General features: G+C 44.9%; 1 protein-coding gene across 10 annotated transcripts in view; it reads right to left on the bottom strand.

Moving 5' to 3' along the window:
• Positions 1-12,140, bottom strand: part of YEATS2 (YEATS domain containing 2) — a 112,597-nt gene extending 100,457 nt beyond the window's left edge. For 4 of the 10 annotated variants that reach the window (XR_010155399.1, XR_679364.5, XM_009446935.5 and 1 more), the window contains exon 1: positions 11,892-12,137. The gene's annotated coding sequence lies outside the window, so the exon portion shown is untranslated. Of the gene's footprint in view, positions 1-11,674; positions 11,794-11,891 lie in introns of those variants that run through there. The other 6 variants (XR_010155400.1, XM_001135033.8, XM_024355838.3 and 3 more) reach the window with 3 other exon arrangements.
• Between the last annotated feature and the right edge of the window lie 1,618 nt (positions 12,141-13,758).

Here is a 13,758-nt window from a genome sequence, read left to right as displayed (position 1 = left end):
GAGAATGGTATGAACCCGGAAGGTGGAGCTTGCAGTGAGCCGAGATCACGCCACTGCACTCCAGCCTGGGCGACAGAGCAAGACTCTGTCTCAAAAAAAAAAAAAAAAAAAATTATCTCATTAAAACAGCCTCATTATAAAAAGTAAATGTGGGCAAGATGCAGAGGCTCAGGCCTGTAATCTCAGCACTTTGGGAGGCCAAGGCAGGTGGATCACTTGAGGTTAGGAGCTTGAAACCCACCTGGCCAACATGGTGAAACCCCATCTCTACTAAAAACACAAAAATTAGCCGGCCATGGTAGTGCATGCCTATAGTCCCAGCTACTCGGGAGGCTGAGGCACGAGAATCTCCTGAACCTGTGAGGAGGCAGAGGTTGCAGTGAGCCGAGATCACGCCACTGCACACCAGCCTGGGTGACAGAAACTTTATCTCAAAAAAAGAATAAATGCTTTCAATTTAAATATAGAAAATAAATGATTTTTTCCATAAGTAACACAAGAAAACAAAGCTTTATAGAAGTAAATGCCATCAATTAAAACATACCATATCCATTCAAATAACATAACCAAGTCTGAGTTTTTGACAAAGGTTAGAAACCAAAAAGAAAATCAAACTTTTTTTTTTGAGACAGAGTCTCACTTTTGTCGCCCAGGCTGGACTGCAATGGCACGATCTTGGCTCACTGCAACCTCTGCCTCCTGGGTTCAAGCTATTCTCCTGCCTCAACTGTCTGAGTAGCTGGGATTACTGGTGTGTGCCACCACTCTCAGCTCATTTTTTTATTTTTAGAAGAGACGGGATTTCACTATGTTGGCCAGGCTGGTCTCGAATCTCTGACCTTGTGATCCGCCCACCTTGGCCTCCCAAAGTGCTGGGATTACAAGTGTGAGCCACCGCGCCTGGCCAAAAAAAATTTTTTTAGAGACAGAGTCTTACTCTGCCATCCAGACTGGAGTACAGTGGCACAAGCATAGCTCACTGCAACCTTGGAATCCTGGGCTCAAGTGATCCTCCTGCCTCAGCCTCCCGAGTAGCTGGGACTACAGGTGTGTGCCCATACCTGCTAATCTTTTTATTTTTTGAAGAGACGGGGGTCTCACTATGTTGCCCAGAGTGGTCTTGAACTCCTGGCCTCAAGAGATCCTCTGGCCTTGGCCTTCCAAAGTGCTGAGATTTGTAAGCCACCACCCCTGGCCCCAAACAAAACATTTAATGTTCTATACTTTAAAATAAAACCCAAGAGAAAAATAATTTTGAAAAGAAAATTGTATAATAAAAACCATAAAGATGATGTAATGTACAGTCACGGGAAATTCGAGGTCTTAGCTCTCGAGTCAGGGAAGATGTAGAACCCCAGAAGCCAGTCCTAGAACTCTACCATTGTGTTTTGCAAACACGTCATATAAGATGTGGCCAACAACATGGTGAAACCCCATCTCTACTAAAAATACAAAAATTAGCTGGATGTGGTGGCGAGTGCCTGTAGTCCCAGCTGCTCGGGAGGCTGAGTCAGGAGAACTTCTTGAACCCAGGAGGCAGAGGTTGCAGCGAGCCGAGATCGTGCCACTGCACTCCAGCCTGGTGACAGAGCAAGACTCAGTATCAAAAAAAAAAAAAAAAAAAGTGGCCAATTCTTGAGGAGAAAGGAGTAAAATCTGATAAATTAGACACTTGAAAGATTTGCCATATATCATATGAGGTATCATCTCAATAATTCTATGCGCCTCACATCATTTGAATATCAGAACCACTGAACTTGGGGCTCTCACTCAAGACTTCCCATCTGGTTTAAAGTTGGGGAGGGGGACGCCGGGCATGCTGGCTGCTCACGCCTATAATCTCAGCACTTTGGGAGGCCGAGGCGGGTGGATCACGAGGTCAGGAGTTCCAGACCGGCCTGATCAACACAGTGAAACCCCGTCTCTACCAAAAATACAAAAAATTAGCTGGGCATGGTGGCATGCGCTGTAATCCCAGCTACTCAGGGCAGGAGAATTGCTTGAACCCGGGAGGCAGAAGGTGCAGTGATCCGAGATTGCGCCACTGCACTCCAGCCTGGGTGACAGAGACTTCGTCTCAAAAAAAAAAAAAAAAAAAAAAAAAAAAATAGGTGGGGAAGGGGAATAGTACAATCATTTTCTATCTGCTTCCATACAGACAGGCATTCCTAAGATGCTGATAATGATTTTATAGTTCCCGGCCCTGTCCTTTCTACAGTCTTAAAAGAAAATATATTCTCTTTTGTAAACAAGACCACCAGTGTTCCTTTATTAAATATCTGAATAAGACTCTACAATCCATTTTCCATTAGCCAATGATATTTCAAAAATGTCTCAAAAGTCCAAACCAGAAGAATGGACGAACAAATCGTGGTATACTCAATGAACTCTTGATGCAGGCAACAACAGAAATGAACCTCAAAATCATTATGGCAAGCCAAAGAAGGCAAACACAAGAGTACAAGCTAAATTATCCCACTTAAGTTCTAGAAGAGACAAATTAATCTATAGTGAAAGAAATGAGAATCATAGTTGGAGGTGCTGGTGTTAGGGACTGACTGGGAAGAGGAATGAAGGCTTTTTCTTAGAAATATTTTATTCAGGTTGAGTATTCCTTACCCAAGATGCCTGGGACCAGAACTGTTTCAGATTTCATACTGTTTTGGATTTTGGAATATTTGCATATACATAGTAAGATATCTTTGGGAAGGAACCCAAATCTAAACATGAAATTCATTTACGCTTCATAAATATCTTACACACAGAGCCTGAAGGTAATTTTATACAACATTTTAAATAATTCAAAACATAACACAAAGTTTTGACTACGTTTTAACTGACCAGTCACAAGGTCAGGTGTGAAATTTTCCACTGTGGCATCATGTTGGTGCTTAAGAAGTTTCAGATTTTGGAGCGTTTAAGATTCAGATTTTTGGATTACCAATGCTCCACCTAACTTTTTTTTTTTTGAGACAGAGTTTCGCTCTTGTTGTCCAGGCTGGAGTGCAATGGCACAATCTCAGCTCGCGGCAACCTCCGCCTCCCGGGTTCAAGTGATTCTCCTGCCTCAGCCTCCTGGGTAGCTGGGATTACAAGTATGCGCCACCGCGCCAGGCTAATTTTGTATTTTTAGTAGAGACGGGGTTTCTCCATGTTGGTCATGCTGGTCTCGAACTCCCAATCTCAGGTGATCTGCCCGTCTTGGCCTCCCACAGTGCTCCACTAATCTTAATAAGAGGGTAGGTTAGATGGGTATGTATATCCAATTGCAAAAACACCCAACTGTACACGCAAAATCTGTATTTCACTGTCTGTAAACTATACCTCACTTTAGAAAAGGACAATAAGAATATTTTTCTGATCATGTCATCCCCTGCTTGAATCCTTCAAATAGCTTTTCATAACATTTAGAACAAATTTCCATTCCTTAACATGACCTAAGAGATGTGAACTGCACCCTGTCTCCCTCTCCATCCTTAATCTTTAAGATCCAGACAGGTTGGTTTTCTATCCCTCAAATATACTCCCAATTTTCCTTTGAGCTTTTGGAATCATGGTTCCTTCTACCTGGAATGCTCTTTTCTTAGGTTAGCTTAATCAGATTCCAGCTGAAATCTCCCCCTTATCAGGGGCCTTCCTTGACCGTGCCCCATCCAACACAGCTCTCCCTACCTTCTCCCTCCAAAGTTCCTGGAAGTGCTCAATATTACTATCTGGAAAAATAAATGAAGGATTTTTTTTTTTTTTTTTTTTTTTGAAACAGTCTTGCTCTGTCACCCAGGATGGAGTGCAGTGGTGCGATCTTGGCTCACTACAAGCTCCGCCTCCCGGGTCAGGCCATTCTCCTGCCTCAGCCTCCCGAGTAGCTGGGACTACAGGCGCCCGCCACCATGCCCGGCTAATTTTTTTGTATTTTTAGTAAAGATGGAGTTCCACCATGTTAGCCAGGATGGTCTCGATCTCCTCAACTCGTGATCTGCCTGCCCCGGCCTCCCAAAGTGCTGGGATTACAGGGGTGAGCCACTGCGCCCAGCCGTAAATGAAGGATTAACTAAAATATCTGCCAAAATATAAATGACCACAGGGAACATAACTACTACCTTACATTAGTTTTCATCATTAATCTATTTGTTGATATTGCTACATCTTTAAAGGCTCTTTAGCTAAATGTTTAAAAGAATGTACAAAGTTATTATACACAGACACATGCAAACAAAAAGACAGTAAGCAAGGCAATATTAATTACAGAATTCAAGGCAAAAAAATAACATGATAAAGATGATGTTATTAAAGGCACAATCACAAAAATACATCTTAAACTATACATCCAACAATATAGTATCAAAATACATACACACAAACAGAAAAAGGAAAGTTTAAGAAATCACACATCTCTATATAAAATTTAAAAGATTAAGACAATTTATAAAAATACAGATGATAGGCCGGGCGTGGTGGCTCAAGCTTGTAATCCCAGCAGTTTGGGAAGTTGAGGCAGGTGACTCGCTTGAGCTCAGGAGTTCAAGACCAGCCTGGGCAACACAGTGAAACCCTGTCTCTACAAACAATACAAAAATTAGTTAGGAGTAGCGGCGAGCACCTGTACTCCCAGCTACTTGGGCAGCTGAGGTAGGAGGATTGCTTGAGCCCAGGAGATGGAGCCTGCAGTTAAGCTGAGATCGCGCCGTTGCACCTCCAGCCTGGGTGACAGAGCCAGACCCCGTCTCAAACAAAACAAACACAACAAACAAAAAAGATGATATAGATATATATCTGGTAATTAACAAGCCAGTTTTAACAAATACACACAACTCTGAACCCAACAGAAAAAAATCTCTTAAAAATATCTATAAAAGTTCATTAAGGTCGGACGCAGTGGCTCATGCCTGTAATCCCAGCATTTTGGGAGTCCAAGGTGGGTGGATCACTTGAGGACAGGAGTTTGAAACTAGCCTGGCCAACGTGGTAAAACCCCGTCTCTACTAAAAAATACAAAAATTAGCTGGGCATAGTTGTGGATACCTGTACTCCCAGCTACTTGGGAGGCTGAGGCAGGAGAACTGCTGAACCCAGGAAGTGGAGGTTGCAGTGAGCCGAAATCACGCCACTGCACTCCAGCCTGGGCAACAGAGTGAGACTCTGTCTCAAAAAAAAAAAGTTCATAAAATGTAAATCATACAATAAGATATGAAGAAAGTCTCAATTACTGCAAAATGTAGAAATATTACAGCCACATTCTGATCTTAATAAAAATTAATATTAGCTCATCATGATATGGAAAATAAGACACTCTTCTAATAACTCATGACTCAAAGAAGAAATTAAAACTAAAGTAACAGACTATTTAAAAACTAACAACGAGAACACAGTATCTCCAAACCTACGGAAATGTGGTCAAGAGTCACCATCAGAGGAAAATGGCAAACAAGCTTTCACTGCAAATACACATACAAATCCAATCCAGCAGGGTATTAAAAGCATAATGCATCATAACTGGAAAGTTTTATTGCCAGCAACAGAAAAAGAAACAAGCAGAACGAACAAAGGCTAAATCCTAAAACCAAAGTGGGGCGATCTAGAATGAAGGGGATTTGTACTACACAAGTCTACTGTTGAAGCTTTAGGAAGTTTTTTTTTTTTTTTGAGATGGAGTCTCACTCTGTTGCCCAAGCTGGATTGCAGTGGCGCAATATCGGCTCACTGCAACCTCTGCCTCCCAGGTTGGAGTGATTCTCCTGCCTCAGCCTCCTAAGTAGCTGGGACTGCAGGCACCCACCACCACATCTGGCTATTTTTTATTTTATTTTATTTTATTTTATTTTATTTTTTTAGTAGAGAGAGGGTTTTGCCATGTTGGCCAGGCTGGTCTTGAACTCCTGACCTCAGGTGATCCGCCTGCCTCAGCCTCCCAAAGTGCTGGGATTACAAGCGTGAGCCACTACGCCTGGCCCCTTTAGGAACATTTTAATGAAACTGACTTTCAGTAATCCAAATACATATGATCCATTTCCTGAATTCTATTTTGAAAACTAAATACGGCAGCAGCTTCACCCCAACACCATCCACTCTTCCCAAAGACTGTTCAATGTACACTCTAAGGATATATATCCATTTTAATATTATACTGAGAAAATCATTAGGCATGCAGAAGCCCTACCAAAAAAATCAAAATCTATATTTCAATGTCAATTAAAATTTCTCCACCTATTTAAACATTACTCATAACACTGTCACCTCCCTTTGATACAAAGAACTGAAAAAATAAAATACACCTGATCGTCTTTCCAAAATTATGCTCATTTTGTAACAGAAGGAACGAGAAGTTATCTATTAGGTTGGTGCAAAAGTAAAAACCACAACTACTTTTGCACCAACCTCTATTAAAGGACAGACTCAGACCAAGGGAACTCTAGGAGACAGAAGATTCTGTTATGATTTTCACCAGAGTTAGTACCGACAAAAAAATGCTATCCCAATTATTCTAAGTCAGGTCTGACACACAAAACCTTTTGAATATGTTCCCATTTGCTGGCTAACGTATCACTTTTTCTTTAACTCATCTGGCATCCAAAACAAAAACAGGTCTTTAAAGTAAAAATAATCAAAATTTTATACTGGACCTGAATGGCGAGAAGCTGAGAGATCTGGTCATTAGGACTGACGTGATGTGGGACATTTCTAATAACATGTAAAGAGCTGAGCAAAAGACAGCTGAGCTCAAAAACACTGTCTCATTATTTCAGTCTTATATATTTCCAGGTCAAAAACACCAACTCTCGTATAAATAAAACGGCTTTAAGACTACACAATTTGCTAATATGGTCAGCCCCCAGAATCCATTCTGGCCAGTACGCTGTCTACAACCTTGCAAACTAGCACACAGAAGACTGTAGGATAAAACGGCTCCTCTAAATTATCCATGCCACTGCTTTGCTCCATTAATGCACCTGGAGAGCTGACTTTAGGTAACTTTTACCATTCCCCCTTTTTTTTTTTTTTTTTTGAGAGAGAGAGTCTTGCTGTCGCCCAGGATGGAGTGCAGTGGCGCAATCTTGGCTCACTGCAACCTCCGCCTCCCGGGTTCAAGAAATTCTCCTGTCTCAGCTTCCGAGTAGCTGGGACTACAGGCGCACGCCACCACGTCTGACTAATTTTTTTGTATTTTTAGTAGAGACGGGGTTTCACCATATTGGTCAGTCTGGTCTCGAACTCCTGACCTCAGGTGATCCACCCGCCTCAGCCTCCCAAAGTGCTGAGATTATAGGCGTGAGCCACAGCGACCGGCCACTTTTACCATTCCTTTACCCCACCGGTTCAACTTACTTTTTCTGGAAGAATGAGGCATGTGGGATGTTTAAGGGGTTTGAGATTTTTAAGGTAATTTTTTTAATTTTTTGAGACAGTGTCTCACTATGTCGCCCAGGCTGGAGTGCAATGGCACGAACTTGGCTCACTGCAACCTCTGCCTCCCGTGTTCAAGTGATTCTCCAGCCTCAGCCTCCCAAGTAGCTGGAGTTACAGGCACGCACCACCACACCCGGCTCATTTTTGTATTTTTAGTAGAGACGGGGTTTCTCCATGTTGGCCAGGCTGGTCTCGAATGCTTGACCTCAAATGATCCACCCGCCTTGGCCTCCCAAAGTGCTGGGACTACAGGTATGAGCCACCGCGGCTGGCCTGATGCAGATTGTTTCCATATCATCTGTTCTGTAGTAGTTAGGGGGAAAAAAAGCTTTCGAAGGCTGGAGTTCACTTCATGGATGAGTCGGAATTTGATTCTTGAAGGATGAAGAGCATTTCGGTAAGCGGAGAAGGTAGAGGTGAAATATGAGCCCATTGGAAAGTAACTGTGAGATGTTCAGGCATGTGAACTTTGATGACTGCAGACATGGAGAGGTAGAACTAGTTCTAGGCAAGGGCTGTTTATCCTGCTTGTCTGAGGAGTGAGCTGTGGGGGAACCTGTTAAGTGGCTGTAATGAAAGCTGAGGGTGAGGAGAATGCAGTGGGGAGGGGCTTGAACTTTACCTGCAGTGCTTCTACTGGCGATTGTTATGTATTTTGTTTTTAAGTTTTAATTTATTTGAGAGTGTGGATATACTTTTTTAATTGAAATATAATTCACTTAACTTAAAAGGTACTGTTTTAGGCCAGGCACGGTGGCTCATGTGCCTGTAATCCCAGCACTTTGGGAGGCCAAAGCAGGAAGATTGCTTGAACCCAGGAGTTTAAGACTGGCCTGGACAACATAGGGAGACCTTGTCTCTACTGAAAAAGAAAAAGAAAAAAATTAGCTGGGCATGGTGGTGTGTACCTGCAGTCCCAGCTATTTGGTAGGCTGAGGTGGGAGGCTCGCTTGAGCCCAGGAGTTCAAGGCTGCAATGACCTACGGCTGCATCACCGCACTCCAGCCTGGGCGACAGAGACAGACCCTGTCTCAAAAAATATATATATTGACCGGCCGGGCGCGGTGGCTCAAGCCTGTAATCCCAGCACTGGGAGGCCAAGGCAGGCAGATCACGACGTCAGGAGATCGAGATCATCCTGGCTAACATGGTGAAACCCCGTCTCTAATAAAAATACAAAGCAAAAAAAATTAGCCAGGCGTGGTGGTGGGTGCCTGTAGTCCCAGCTACCCAGGAGGCCGAGGCAGGAAAAGGCGTGAACCCGGGAGGCAGAGCTTGCAGAGAGCTGAGATCGCGCCACTGCACTCCAGCCTGGGCGACAGAGCGAGACTCCTTCTCAAAAAAAAAAAAAAAAAAAAAAAAAAAATTTATATATATATATATATATATATACACACACACACACGTATATATATACACACACCAGTTAAAAGAGTGCAATTCAGTGGATTTCAGTATATTCACAAAGCTGCACAACAATCACCACTATCTAATTCCATAATGTTTTCATCACTCCAAAAAGCAACCACTTACCTCTTAATTGTCACTCTCAATTCTCCTCTCCCTTCATCCCCCTGGCAACTACTTTTTCTGTGGATAAACTTGCCTGTTTCTGGACATTTCGTATAAATAGAATCATACAGCACGTGGCTTTTTGTATCTGCCCTTTTTTTTTTTTTTTTTTTTTTGAGACGAAGTCTCCCTCTGTCGCCCAGGCTGGAGTGCAGTGGCGCGATCTCCGCTCACTGCAACCTCCACCTCCCGGGTTCAAGCAATTCCCCTGCCTCAGCCTCCCGAGTAGCTGGGATTACAGGCCTGGGCAACAGACTGTGATTCTGTCTCAAAAAAAAAAAAGAAAAAGAAAAAGAAAAGAAAAGAAAAAGAAAAAATCTGCTTCACAAGTCTTGCTTTCTGTGAGAAAACTGCATCAACTCCCACCATCTACTGGGTATCACGACAGAAAACAGACTGAAAGCAGAGCAGGACCAAAGGCAGGGAGATAGGGAACAATCCAAGAACGTGGCAATGAACATTCAAATAAAAATCCGTAGTTGATGAGAAGAGGACAGGACCAACTATTTCTGAGAATCTATCCTAAGAAAATACAGGGTAATGTACATCGTATGTGGGCTACACTCAGAGATTTACAACCTAAATGTTAATTCTCCTCTTCCTATGGATTTTATAATAAAAAAAACCCACAGTAAACTATCATGCATCCGCTGAATGAACATGAAGCATTTGAAACTGAGAAACATGTGGGGAGAACTCTGCATGCTGTATGTCAAGCTACCTATTTTTAATATCTAAAGAACTTTTGACAATCAATTAGGAAATAACAAAAGATGACAGAGAACAGGAAAAGAAATTCACAAACAGCCAATAAATGGGAAAAAAATGTTCAAACATACTAGTAATCAATAAATGAAAAAAACACAAGACACCATTTTTCATCGATTAAGTTTAGTTTTGGGGCAGATGGAAATGGGGCACTTTTTTTCTAATTTGCACTCATTAGTTTCATTTCCTCACACCCCATTAAACTATTCTAATCTGGTTCCCACCTCCCACTTCCAGAACTATGGACAGGAAGACCAATGACCAAAACCAATAACCACCGTGTTGCCAAATCCAATTGACAATCTTAATGAACATCTCAGAAGCCCTGATAAAAGGACCAATTCAACATCTTCCAGAAACACCTCTTTTGGCTGCCATGATACATGCCATTTTGGTAGGAGCTTTTTCTCCTACCTCACTTGCTGTTTCCTGCGTCCTTTCCTCAACCTTCTTCCTCTACCAGACCTAGAGGTATTTGAGTGTCTGAGCCCTTTTCACTTCTCTACACTCTTTCCCCTCAGTGATCTCACACAGCACCATACCTTTGAATATCATCTACGTACAGATCACTCCCAATTTTTTTTTTTTTTTTAAGAGACGGGGTCCTTCCTGCCTTGTAGCCAAGGCTGGTCTAGAATATCTGGGCTCAAGCGACTCGCCTCGGTCTCCCAAAGTGCTGGGATTTCAGGTGTGAGCACCGCGCCCAGCCACTCCCAGATTTTTATCTCTAGCTCTAGCCTCTCTCCTCCTTGAGTTCCAGCCCTCTACATCCAACTGCCTCAACACACCGACTTCATAACTAACATGCATCTAAAATTTAATACATCTAAAATAGAATTCGTTTTTCCCACCTCAAATTTCTCTCTTCCATTCTTCATCTCAGTAAACAGCACCACCACCTACTCAGTTGCTCAAAACAAAAATCAAAACAGCAAAGATTCCCACCATTCCCTCACCAATCCAAGTCTTGTTCATTCTACCTTAAAACATTTAAAAATCTGTTTATAATTCCCCATCTCCCTGCCACGGGCCTAGTCCAAGCTACTGCAAAGAGCACAGTAACTGACCTCGTAGGTTCCTCCCCAGCCCTCTTCCTCTACACAGCAGTCGGATCATGCTACTCGCCTTCTCAAAACCTTCAAAGGCTTCCCGGGAAAAACTAAACTCCTTATCAGGGCATCATCTGCCCTATCTTTTAAAGAGTATACACAAACAGGAATATACATCCAAGGGTAGTATCTCTAGATCGTAAAACTGCGGGCATTTTTCTCTGGCTTTGCTTGTATTTTTAAATTTTTCTACGCTGAATACCCTCTAATCATTAAGAAAGGGGAAATGATATTGCTGAATTCTATATAATATTATACCGCATTTTTTACATGTGAGCGAGAAAAGGGAATGGAAAACGTGGGTCAACTCTGTAACTGCTGAATGCTTAGATAAAAATACTAGCCAACATCAAACTAAAAAAAAATGATGTGTCAGGCCTGTAAGATTGCTGATGGCATTTCTCTTCCTCTGGTTTCTATTTCTTAACATAATCACATTCATGATGGAGAAAACCTCATTGTCTTCTGCAGTCTGGCCACAGCCCTTCAAGCCAGCCTTTCCTGCAGGAGTCCTCACTTTCCGAGGCTTCCACTCCGCCCCGCACTGCCCGCAGCTCCGGCGCGTTGGCCCCGGCCCCATCCCTGGACCCCCAAAGCCTCTCTGACACCTCCCCTCCATCCCAGGGAGGCCCGGTGGGGATGTCGACAGGTTGGAGGGGCATTCCAGGATCCTTTCGGTAAACCCACGACTTTCTGGTGCTGGGGCCAAATCTTGCCTCCAAGGCCAAGAGCTTAACATCCTAAAAGCTCCGGCCGCTGTGGCTCGGGGTCCCGTATCCCCTCAGCGCAGCGCCCCGCTGAAGAGGAAGCCCCCAACTCACGTTCCAATTCCAGGCTCCCGCTTCTGCGGCTCCCCGGCCCGCACCTGGGATCCTCCCTGCCCTCCCCTCGGCCCCGGGGCCTCACCGGGTCCCGCTGCCGCGCTCCCTGCCGATGGGGGAGGGGCGCGCACGTGCCCGCGCCGCCCCCGCCCAAACAATGCCCCGGAGAGCGGGGCGCGCTCCCGGCCGGTCCCTTCCTGCGCCCGCCAACACTCACCCTTTCTCCGGGTCTCCGGCTGCAGCGCAGGCCCCGCCGGCCGCCGCGAGAGAGCACGGCGAGGTGAGAGAGCGGGCGAAGCCCCGCGGAGCTGCCCCGCCACGAGGCCCCAGCAACCCCCGCAACCCGCGGAAGCACACGGGGCGGTGGAGCCCGCCCGGCCCGTTCCGCCCCGCACGTCAGCAGCTGGGCGCGTCGGGGCGCGCGCGGTGGCGCGCGCGGCCTCGGGGCGGAGCTCCCAGGGATGAGGGCGGGGCGGGGCGGGGCGGGGCGGGGCTGGTCCGGGCGGCGACCCCGGCCCGCGAGGGCACTTCCTGGGCAGTGTGGGCGTCGATTCTTGCAAAGGCACAGTCGTCCATCACTTTCCTGCCCCAGAAGATGGCGAATTTCAACCCCAAGTTTGACAGAATATTCATTCTGCCGGCATGTATGAGCTTCCCTATTAATCACAATAGTAACTATGATGTTTGTGTGTGCCATCTTTGTGCCAACCCATGTGCTAAGTGCTGGGTATACAAAATAACAATAGTTATTGCTAGCCCATTTTACAGATGAAGAAACTGAGGCAGGGAAGGCTTGAGACTTATCTCAGTCACACTAGCTAGTGACAATCCAAGTCCAGTTTTCCATCTAAATATCTCTTGAGGCCAACATTCTCTTCCGTTGTAACTCTACCACCCTACCCAAGACCCTGTAATCTCTCTGCCCAAGACTATGAATAGCCTCCCAACTGGTCTTCGGGGATCTTCTGTTCCCCTTCAATCCCTTCTCACTGTATAACGATTTACTACTGGAGCTGAGTGGTGGGTTTAGGAAGTTCACTTTTTTTTTTTATACTTTACATACATGTTACCAAATTTTTAATGTATTTAATGTTTTTATCAACGCATAATAAATGTAAATGGTGTTTTGTTTTTTGTGTTTTTTTTTTGAGACAGAGTCTCCCTCTGTTGCCAGGCTGGAGTGCAGTGGCATGATCTTGGCTCACTGCAGCCTCCGCCTCCCGGGTTCAAGCGATTCTCCTGCCTCAGCCTCCCAAGTAGCTGGGATTACAAGGCGTGCACCACCACGCCTGACTCATTTTTGTATTTTTAGTAGAGACAGGGTTTCACCATGTTGGCCAGGCTGCTCTCAAACTCCTGACCTCAGGTGATCCGCCCGCCTCAGCCTCCCAAAGTGCTGGGATTACAGGCGTGAACCACCACCCCCAGCCTAATTTTAGTTTTTTTAGACAGGTCTCACTGTCACCACAGCTAGTCTCACACTTCCGGGCTCGAGAGATCCTCCTGGCTGGGCACGGTGGCTCACGCCTGTAATCCCAGCACTTTGGGAGGCTGAGGCGGGCGGATCACCTGAGGTCAGGAGTTCAAGACCAACCTGGCCAACATGGTGAAACCCCATCTCCACTAAAAATACAAAAATTAGCCAGGTGTAGTTGGGCATGCCTGTAATCCTAACTACATGGGAAGCTGAGGCAGGAGAATCGCTTGAACTTGGGAGATGGAGGTTGCAGTGAGCCATTGCACTCCAGCATGGGCAACAAAAGTGAGACTCCATCTCAAAAAAAAAAAAAAAACTAAGAAAGGCTTCGTTGAATCTTAAGCTAAGACTCAAGAGATAATAAGAACTGGGGAGATAAACATAAATTTCATGGAGAAGGGGTGAGGTCAGAGGTCAGGATGAGTGTGTTGGTGTTCCCCTACTCTTAGGGTTTAACAGTGAGGTGGAAAGCATAGAAATACCCAGATAAGTGCCAAGAAAGCTAGAAGTTGACTTCCCTTGGTGTAGCTTGGAAGGCTGTCCAAGTCTGTGAGAAGGCTCACACAGTAGGGCTTGGGAGCAGGCCATGGCGTTGGGAGGAGTCTGC

Source organism: Pan troglodytes, chromosome 2, assembly GCF_028858775.2.
Source record: "Pan troglodytes isolate AG18354 chromosome 2, NHGRI_mPanTro3-v2.0_pri, whole genome shotgun sequence".
Taxonomy (NCBI): domain Eukaryota; kingdom Metazoa; phylum Chordata; class Mammalia; order Primates; family Hominidae; genus Pan; species Pan troglodytes.
This window is presented reverse-complemented; position numbering and strand designations above follow the sequence as displayed.